At 39.9% G+C, this 11,314-nt stretch overlaps 1 protein-coding gene and 1 pseudogene across 1 annotated transcript in view; one reads left to right on the top strand and one right to left on the bottom strand.

Annotated features, from left to right (window-relative positions):
• The window catches only part of LOC102837496 (lysophospholipase-like protein 1-like), an 85,415-nt gene that overhangs the window by 53,543 nt on the left and 20,558 nt on the right, over positions 1-11,314 (bottom strand). The gene's annotated exons all lie outside the window — the stretch shown is intronic.
• Positions 3,497-3,986, top strand: LOC102826543 (annotated as a pseudogene).

Genomic DNA, 11,314 nt, shown 5'->3' with positions numbered 1-11,314 from the left:
ACACAATGGAATATTATGCTACTGTGAATAAAAACAATCAATCTGTAAGCCACTGCATAACACAGATGAACCTTGAGGACACTATGCTGAGTGAAATTAGTCAGTCACTAAAGGAGAAATACTGCATAAGACCATGATTGTAAAAGCTTAGAAAAGACACCCATACTAAAAGGGAAAAAAAGGAAAAGTTATTTGTTAGTTAACAGGGGTTGGAGGATTGGGTGGTGGGAGGGAGGGAGGGGATGGTAGAGCACAGGGTAGAGGACAGTCACATCACAGTTTGGGTGTTCCGTGGGCAATACACAAGAAGGGGGAGGGGGATAGAAGAACAAGGTAAATAGGACACTTAGGCAGGCTTCCATGGGCTAAATAGTGATGAATGCTCAACCTTGGAACAAAAGGGCTCTGTGATACAAAGATGGAGGCATAGTCTGAATGGGTAAAAGAGGGGAAATAATGCTAAGTTATGGTGTTGGAGGAGAATATGGAAAGTGCCATGGGCTGCCAAAAGAACAAACAGATGTGTGTTGGAAGAAGTGCAGCCAGATTGCTCCTTGGAGGCCAGGATGGCCAAAATTTGTCTCTCCAACTTCGGACATATTTTCAGGAGGGACCAGTCGCTGCAGAAGGATATCATGTTTGGTAAAGTGAAGGGTCAAAGAAAAAGAAGAAGACCCCAAGCGAGATGCACTGGCAAAGTGGCAGCATCAATGGGCTCAAGCGTGGCAACAATATTGAGGTTGGCTCAGGACAGGGCAGTGTTTCGTTCTGCTGTGCATAAGGTATCTATGAGTCAGTACCGACTCGATGGCATCTAACAACAACAAATGCTAAGATGATTGACTGTGTTATGATTATTGGTTTCCCTTGCCTACTACTATAAAATAGACACTTGAGTGGGATGGACATGAATAGAGTGAAACAGGATTATAGAAAACCTGTAAGCCCACCTTTAGCCTATAACTGATTGGTATACCTAAATGGTGTGCTAGAACTTGCCCAGTGAAAGACACTTCTTGCGTAGCCTTTGTAGTGTATAAGACCTTAGGTGGAATCCTGATTCCCATCCAGAACCTTCTGAGATGGGAAATTCCCACTTGAAAGACAAGCAGACCAGCCTAGAGCAGCTGGAGGAACAGAAGATACTTTGTGAAATTCAAGACTACCAGGGAAAAACAAAAACAAAAACAGCAGTCTGACTGGCTACTATAAGAACAAGCAAGTTGTTCACTGGGGAGCCATCAAGGCAAGTAATCAAGTCCCTTCAGGACAAACTTCCTCCCAAGACTGAAACTCAAAGGGAATACAGGAGCAGGCATGTATGCTTGGTGGGGACCACGTTGGTGTACTGGTGAGAGAAGTAGGGGGAAAGCAGCAATGAAAAGTTGGGTTGAGTCCGACAAAGTTACACAGAACCCCATTGACCTGGAGTATATTGAGAGCTGGTTGGCACAAAGTGCAGTGAGACCTGGGGACTCCTGAGCCCATGGACAAGGACATGGTCACAGAGGGCTAGAACTGAGAGTGAATGGTCCAGTTGATATGAAGTGAGGAGATATGCAGAAGGGTGCCCAAACTTGCAGACAGAGATAGTGCCCACTGGACCTAGCTTCAATGGCTGGATGTTCAGAACCCAACTATAGTAAGGAAAAGAAGAAAAAAAAAAATTTTTTTTTAAAGAAAACAAGTGTGAATTGCTACAATCTGATGAACTTGACCTATACTTATGGATTTAGTAGCTTAAAATACCAACCAAGAGGGAAAGAATCTTTACAGCAAGGATCATTCCCATCCCCTCTGTACACAAGGTTGATGAGGATGGGCAACTTAGACATTGGCTACCTAAAATGGGGGGGGGGGGGGGGGTGCTGTAAAGGCATGAAGTGACTGGCTTACAAGTTTTCAAGAAGAAGTTTAGATTCAGAGTGTGCAGAGGAAGGTAGACTCCCCACAGAGTGGTTTTCATCCTAATTAGACAGGTCTGATGAAAGGAGAAGGGGACAAGACTCACATGATTCAATAGTAAGTAATTGTTGTCATAACTAATTGCGATTGTTACAATTGTAAAGGTAGAAGTTTTGTAGCAAAAAAGGGGTGAGTGGTCGATCTTATAGTCCCGGAGATGAGGACCCTGGGACTATCAAGGGAGAAGAGCGGGAACTGAGTGTGGAACCTACCCAGAGAAGCAGTGACACCAGAGATGGAGGCAGAGATGATGACATGGAGAGATGGAGCAGCTGAGGTATCTAGACTCATAGAGGGAGAGGGGGTTTGTATAGTGGCCATGGGGCAGTGTGTGCCCTTTGGCTGTTTGAATGATTGTACATTCCTGAGTGTTTTGGTACACATCCAAAAACAACAACCCACAAAGAAAAAAAGAGAGGGAATAGAAGCAAATACTGTTGAATAATGAAGCATGCAGGGGGGATTGTAATCATTACAACAAAATGAACTGATGGTTCCCCATGTAAACTATCACTCAAATTCACAATAAAAACTTAAAACAAAAAAAAAATTTTTACTTAAAGTCCAGATCCAAATGACTTTACCAACACATTTTATCAAGCATTGAAAAAGGAAATAATACCAACAAATCTTTCAGAAAACAGAAGGGAATACTTCCTACACATTTTCAGCGGCCAACATAACCTTGAGACTATCATCAGAAAACCTCGGGACAGAAATATTACCAGAACACAACAAAACTGTAAATCCATATTCCCCAAGGACACTACATAAAACTCCTCAAAGTACTTGAGAGTTTTTAAAAATACATTACACATATCTATTCCCTTCTCAAAAAAAAATTTTTTTTTAATTTACTAGTGATAGAAATCTAAAACAAAGTATTGCTGAGCTTTATATGTTTTAAATTGAGTAATAATTAGCTGTCCTAATTTAAAGCTTCATTGAAAACAAACATTTACAGTGAGGTAACAGGTAGGTAGGTATACAGGAGTCCTGGTGTGGCGCTGTGGGTTAATGTGCCAGACTGCAAAGCCATTTGAACTGCAAGGTCAGTGGTTCAAGCTCACTAGCTGCTCCTTGGAAACCTTATACAGGGTTGTTATGGGTCAGAATCGACTCAACAGCACTTCACAACAACAACAGGTATACAAGAATTCTCCTAGAAGGCTGTGTAGGTGTGAAGTAGACACTTTAGAATTAGTCATAAAAAGTTCAATGTTAACAGCTAATGTTAAATGAAAACATAAATCTGAAGAAAAAAATCTTTCAAAAAAATAGATGCATTTAAAAGTTAAAATCACAAATAAATTTGTCTCAAGTATATATTAGAAGACTTATTTTAAAGCTATGCCTCACAAAAATGGTTTTTAAAAATTATTCCATTCTGACTCACAGCAACCCTATAGGACAGAACGCAGTAGAGCTGTCTCATGTTTCCACAGCTATAACTCTTCCACATCTTTCTTTGGTGCTACAGCTGAGCTTCAGTCGCACCCAATTCCGCAGGAGTATTGGGTGATAAAGAATTATGGAGAAGCGCCTGCAGGAGGCTCAGCTGTACAAGGAAGAGGGCAACCAGCGCTATCGAGAAGGGAAGTACCAAGACGTCGTGAGTAGGTACTACAGCTGAGGAGTCTGGACCCAAGTCTGCCCTCCCCAATACCTAATCTAGGACCTCAAGGCCCGGCTCTCACACATGAACAAGAAAACATGCGGCATACGATGCAGACAGACTGCTACAACAATCTAGCTGCCTGCCTTCTTCAGATGGAGCCAGTGAACTATGAACGAGTAAAGGAATGCAGTCAGAAAGTTCTGGAATGAGAGCCTGACAATGCCAAGGCCTTATACTGGGCTGGGGTGGCCTTCTTCCATCTGCAGGACTATGACCAGGCTCAACACTACCTCCTGGCTACCTAAAACATACCAATGTCCGACAGTACCTCCAGATGACATAGTCGGAACTCAGCACCTACCATCAGAAAGAGAAGCAGCTTTACCTGGGCATGTATGGGTAACAAAGAAGATGCTTCTCCACTTAAACTTGGGTGGACCATTAACGATCCATCAAGGAGAACTGAACCCTGAGCCTCAGCGAGACACGTTACGTCTACATCTCTGACCCACGTGGATTCCTGTTCTCTTTCCAGTTCTGCAGAAATTAGTGTGTACACAGTGCCTATCCTTTATCCTTATTGTCTTTCCATCTGTATGTTTGTATAACTTCCAAGACATGTTATCTTGGGGGATTCTTACCATGGGAAACATTGTCACCAAGAATGTTGTTTTCTGATGTTTACCAGAATCATCAGCGATGAATGGAATTAGTCTTATCTGTGGCCTCAATTTTTTTTTTTTTTTTTTGCCACAATATCCATTTATATACTAGAGGCAGTCCATCCTCTCCACAGTCAACTGGTTAGTTGCTTGCAACAGATCACAAAACCACTGAGAATCAGAACCTAGTTGAGTCATCACATAACATTTACTATCACAGCTATCAGGCACTTGAGGGAAGAACCTTGATTTGTACACTTTTCAACGAAACAGACAAATAACAGTTACAAGTTATCTAAAGTGCATTCTGAATGAACAGGGGAGGATGAATACCTTTTCCTTTATTTTCAAGAGGGAGAAGAATGAAAACTATTTGTCTGCCATTTGTATGTGTCCTTATCATAGCCAATCTCAAAGTGGTGAGAGATTACCGGGAGAGATCCCAAGGAGAAATGGTGTTTCACAGGAAGGGTATGGAGCAGGTGAGCTGAGGTTCCTTGGGCTTTGGGATTAGGCTTTTGCTGAGATGTGGCCTCAATTTTATTGATAGTGTTACATCTATTCACACAATAACAACAACAACATTCACATACAAAGGAGACGGGGAGCAGAGGATGGAATAGCAAAGGTAGGTGGAAAGCAACTTGTTACTTATTTCCTCAGCTGCCCAGAGTCAAAGTCATATAGGGCACAAACTGGGAATTCTCTTTTGTGTGAAGCTAGAAATTTATAAATTGGGCTCAAATGTATTAAAATAAAATCAATGAATATAACTTAAAAAAATTATTCCAAATTTATCTTTCAAAGTAATAATTCTAAAGTGTTGAGGCAGATTGACTATACGAGGTCTAGTTCCAGATTCCTAGACCACATTGAAGATTCTATTTTAGTGGTATGGAAGTGGGAACCTAGATTCTGGGGTTCTCGTTCCTTGACCTACATACAAATCTGTTAGCATACTTAAAGATAAATAGTTGATAGATATTTTGAATCTATCTGGACCAGGGTGGCACTCAATGAAATGCAGATTTCAGTGCTCTGATTCAGACCTACTTAATCAAAATCTGTGGGGCTATAACCTAAGAATCTGCATTTAATACATTTTCCAGGTACACAGTACAGTTTGAAAACTGTTGCCTTCCAGTTTAAAACTCAAATTCCCTAATTAATTGTAAAACTTAAAGTCCTTCTAATTGGATACTACTTCATGAAACACATTGCAAGTATGTTAAATATAAAGTGTCAAACAAAACACACCACGTGTTCTCTGATACATTTCCCTGAGATTCTCCAATCTCTCCCAGTCTCGGCTGTGGGGATGTTGCTTAAGTTGAATTATTACAGCTCTGCCACAATGTCCTAGTTGAGGCTTTTACGATGACAAGGCCAGTGAATTTTAACTTGGCTGCATATCAGAATCATAAATGAAGCTTTCAGAAACCTTCTGCTTTGGCCATCATAAATGAAGCTTTCAGAAACCTTCTGCTTTGGCCACACTCCAGATCAATGTAACCTAACTTTGGGGGTGGCAACCAGGTTGAGTTGTTAGATAAAATACAGAAAACCCAATTAAATTTTAATTTCAGAAAACAACACATTTTAGCATAAGAATCACTGAATATCACATTTTTATTTGTAAAATCTGGCAACTCTAATCTCAGACATGTTTGGTATTCTAATCCCTGAAATTGGCGAGTATGAAGAGGGTCACCAAATAAAATACATTTCCCACTGTGAGTTGAATTCTAAAAAGTTTGAAAGCTACTACCCTAGACCAGAGGTCATCAAACTTCTCCTGTAAAGGGTCAGTGAGTAAATAATTTAGACTTTATGGGTCCACAGTCTATGGCAACTACACAACTTTGCCTTTGCAATACAAAAGCAGCAAGGAATAGTATGTAAACAAACAAATGTGGCTGTGTTCCAATATAACTTTGTTTATAAAAATTGATGGGAGGCCATATTTGACCCCCGGGACATAAACTGCTGATTCCTGCATTAGGAGCCCTGGTATGGCATTGGAGGCTAATGCGCTGGATCACAAGGTTTGTTTGAACTGCAATGGCGGGGGTTCAAGCTCACCAGCCGCTCCTTGGAAACCCTAAACGGGGTTGCTATGAGTCAGAATTGACTCGAAGGCACTTAACAACAACGAACATTAGGCTATCAGATCATTTTGGATCGTCATTTCGTTATTCAACATATTTGTGGTATTTCTTAATGTCCCCTCATCAATGTAAGAGTAAAACTGATGAACAAAAACTAGTGTTTAAGAGTATAACTCAGAAACATAGTTCTGGAAAATTTCCTCTAGGATTACCAGTGATTAATCCCTTAAGGAATTACTTTTACAAACTACCCAAACAACATCATAAAATAACAAAAACAAAGAAAACCCCTGTTGCCATCAAGTTGCTTCTGACTCATGGCAACCCCATGTGATACAGAACAGAATTGTTCCAGAAACTTTCTTGGCTGTGATCTTTACAGACAAAGATAGTGAGTATTTATTGTGTGGTTATGCCAGACACGATGTAGGGGGATTTTTGTGTATTATGTATTTAATTATCATAACAAATCTGAGGTAGATATGTTGCAACACTTGCTCAATATCTTAAAGCATTAAGTAGAAAAACCAAGATTCAAATAAAGGTCAGCTTAATCCAAAACCTGTCTTTGCAACCACTCTACCTCACTAATTCCATATAGTTCATTATCCTACAAAGCAATATTATATCTTGGGTATTTCTCTGACCTATTGGTCAAACGACTGTAACACAAAAATGGATAAATTTAACATTACATTACTGATTGATTCTACCTATGCTCATTAAAGTATCTGATTCTACCTATGCTGGATAAAGTAGGAAGGTTTCCTGAATCCCAAAAGTTAAGTACTGAAGAGGTCTAGAGTCCAATCTGTTCGTGTTAAAGATGTGAAAACACAGAACTCCCAAGTTCTTCATTAATGGTCTTTCCTACTTTATTAAGAACTAGATTAAACATTTCTAAGTCTCCAATTTCCTCTTGAAGTATTGATTTTTCAAAGACTACACTGTACAGTATGCATTAGACTGTTGATTCAGAGTAAGTGTGAAAAAAGAATAAGTGAATTTATTGTTGTACATTACTATTTTTACTGCTGGTTAGTACTTATATGCTTTACTCTTATTAATATATGATATACTTAAAATTCAGTGGCATTACAAAACTTATATAAATAACATAAATGAGACTGCATATGTATTACCAAAAGACCACATCCATTATTTAAGCCTATAAATGATCAAATTAGTCTGTATATTGAGCTGCTAACTGAGAAGTCAGCAGTTCAAATCTACCAGGAGCTCCATGAGAAAAAAATGAGGTTTTCTGCTCCTATAAAGATTTACAGCCTCAGAAACCCTAATACAAGGTTGCTATGAGTTGGAATTGACTCAACAGCACATAGTGAAAACCACTTGTTTTGGTACTTTTCTGAAATGTTCTTCTCAATCTTACATATTTTACAGGTGATAAAATTACAAAGTAATTTATAACAGGCCACTCCAACCATTCAGTGGTCCTTTTAGGGAATGCTGCAAGCTCCAGTTATTGAAATCCCAGGAGAGTTGCAGTGATGAAAGTAGAATTTCTTTTTAAAATTGTTTTAAAGACAAACTAATGCTAGTAGGAGTTTACTGAAATAACTAAAATGATATACTGCTGGTACTCATGTAAAACTTGAAAGGAATCCTAATGTGGCGCTGTAGGATAAGCACTGTACCATGACATTCTTTCAAACTCAAGATCAGCCATTCAAATTCAACGACTCCTCGGAAACCCTATACAAGGTCGCTAGGATTTGGAACTGACTTGGTGGCACTTAACAACAAGAAGTACTTAAAAAGCTATTGCATTTGTATTCTCAGGTTGTTGTTGTTGTTGTTATGTGCCATCGCGTTGGTTCTGACTCATAGTGACCCTGTACAGGGTTTCTGAGGCTGTAAATCTTTACGGGAGCAGAAAGCCTCATCTTTCTCCTGCGGACCAGCTGGTAGTTTTGAACTGCTGACCCGGAGGTAACCATTATGCTACCAGAGCTCCTTAGGTAACTGCAAATTGTAGTCAATTATGGGTTTATAAAAAAATATTTTTAAGTATCATTAAATAAAGGCAATGAAACTTTAAAACTCCATGCTTAAAATAAAATTTTTTTAAAAATTGAGATTAGAAAGACCTATGAAAGAAAGTGAAAAGTTGACTTTAATGATTCTGACACAGATTAATTAAGTTTAAGAATAAACCTTACTACACATAAAAGCCTATGTTTAGGTATAATCTCAACTTCACTTTGTCCTGATTCAAAGACACTGGTGTTACCCATATTATTATTACTGCATATCTTTTTCTAAACTATAGATATTGCAACATTTTTTCTCCTAATCAGAAACAAGATATTAATTATGTAGCACATACAGAAGAGATGTAATCAGAGGAATACCTGGGTGTCATGAATGGTTAAGTGCTCAACTGACAGACTGGCAATTTAAACCCATATAGAGGTATCTTCCTGGTGTGACAGTGTACCACCTGCACTGGAATGCTAACCTCAAGGTTGGTGGTTCAAACTCACCAGCCAGGTCACTATGAGTCAGAACCACTTCGACATCACTTAATAACAACAATAGAGGTGTCTTCTACCACTCCTCTGTCAGTTTGTTGTACTGCAGTGGCTTGTATTTGGCTGTGGTGCTGGAAGCTATGCCACTGGTATTTCAAATGCCAGCAGGGTCATATATGGTAGACAGGTTTCAGCAGACTAAGATATTTTAGGAAGGAGTGGCAGACTACTCCTGAATGGTTAACCCCTAAAAAAACACCTTATGAACAGCAGTCGTACATTGTCAGAGTGCTGGAATATGAGTCACTAAGGTTGCAAGGCACTCAAAATACAGCTGAGGAAGAGCTACCTTCTTAATGTAGAGGTGACCTTAAGACATAGATGGAGTAAAGCTTTCAGGACCTTCATTTGCTGATGGGGTACGACCCAAAACGAGAGGAAACAGCTGCAAATATCCATTAAAATAAGAATGTGGAATGTACAGAGTATGAATCGAGGAAAATTATTAGAAGTCATGAAAATGAAATAAACTACATAAAGATCAACAGCTTAGACATCAGTGAGCTGAAATGGGCAGGTATTGCATAATCCTATGGTTTACTATGGAGTCCTGGTGTGGCACTGTGGGTTAATGCGCCAGACTGCAAAACCATTTGAACTACAACGTTGGTGGTTCCAGCTCACCAGCTGCTCCTCGGTAACCCTATACAGGGTCGCTATGCATCAGAGCCGACTCAATGGCACTTAACAACAATAATAAGGTTTACTAGGGTGGGAATGACAAATTGAAGAGAAATGTCATCACAATCATCATGAAAATGAATATTTCAAAATTTATCTTGAAGAATAATACTATTTGTGATAGACTAATACCCATATGCCTACAAAAAATGCCAGTTAATAAGGCTCTTATTCAAATGTATGTACTAATCGCTAAAGCCAAAAATGAAGAAATTGAAGAATTCTATCAACTTTTTCAGTGTGAAATTGAACAAACATGCAATCCAGATGCAATGATAATTACTGGTGATTGGAATGCAAAAGGTGGAACCAAAGAGGAAGGACTGATAATGGAAAGTATGGCACTGGTGATAGAAATGACTCTAGAATCTTCTAAGAGCAATTACTTAAGCATTGCTTGCAAATACCTTATTTCATCAACATAACGAGAGCCCTGGTGGTGCTGTACAAGAAGAATAGGATTGTTAACTGCTAAGTCAGTAGTTCAAACCTACCAGCTGCTCCATGGGAGCAAGATGGGGCTTTCTGCTCCTATAAAGATTTATAGCTTTAGGAACCCTATACAGGGTGACTATGAGTTGGAATGGACTAAATGGCAGGTGGTTTGGGTTTACACATGTGGATATCGCCAAATGGAATAGACAGGAATCAAATCAACTATATCTATGGGAAGAGATGACAGAGAAGTTCAATATCATTAGCCCAAACAAGGTCAGGAACTAACTGTGGAAAAGACTATCAATTGCTTACATGCAAGTTCAGATTGAAGCTGAGGAAAATTAAAACTAGTCCATGAAAGCAAAAATAAAACCTTGAGTACATTGTACCTGAATTTAGAGAACAGCTCAAGAACAGCACTGAACACTAATCACTAATAGCCAAAGAGCAGAGGAGTTGTGAATGCCCTCAAGAAAATCAAGCATTAAGAAAGCAAAAACGTCATTACAGAGACAAGAAAAAAAGAAAACCAAAGAGATGTCAGAAGAAACTCTTTAACCTGATCTTGAATGGCACATAACAACAACAACAAAGCAACTGGAAGAAATGATGAAATAAAGAGCGGAACAGGATTTCCGGTTTTGGGGGCAGCAGATGCAGAGTTAGGTAGGACAGGCTCCGTCGGGGAGGGGCTGAAAACCTAGAGACGCTGCTTTCACGGAACAGCTCCAGAGCTCTAGATCTAACACAAGGTGCACGGTGTCAGTTTTCCACACCCACCAGTGGAAAAATGACTGTATAAAGGAAAATATTGTGATTTAGAAATCGATCGGGACATAGGACTCTCTCTGCAGCCACCCCGCCCGGGCTGAGCTTAGAGGGCGGGGCCACAGCCGGACTGACACAGTGAACCAGCACAAAAGGAGGCGTGGGGATTCTACATTTTTTCCTCCTCTTCCCTGTCTTGCCTTCTCTGCCCAGCCTGGACACCTTGAAGAGGGTGGGCACACATCCCCAAAAGGGTTCAGCATTGAGCCCACAGTTTTCCGATGGCACAAAGAGGTCGAGCCCCTCCTAGGTCCCACGGGCTGACTCTTTGGCAGTTGCTTATGACATCTGACTCTGGGACCCAGCCCTAAAGTTAATTTGTGCAGGACCCTTTACTCCTGCCTACCAGCAAGAAAAAAGCAGGTCTGGCCAGACAGACAAACCGTATGAAAAAAATTAACACATTAACACAGCCTTTCCAACAATAGGAAACAGACCAATAAAGGGAATCTACAGTCA

Source organism: Chrysochloris asiatica, unplaced genomic scaffold (genome assembly GCF_000296735.1).
Source record: "Chrysochloris asiatica unplaced genomic scaffold, ChrAsi1.0 scaffold00133, whole genome shotgun sequence".
NCBI lineage: Eukaryota > Metazoa > Chordata > Mammalia > Afrosoricida > Chrysochloridae > Chrysochloris > Chrysochloris asiatica.
The sequence above is the reverse complement of the archived record's forward strand: the minus strand, read 5'-3'. Positions and strand labels throughout refer to the sequence as shown.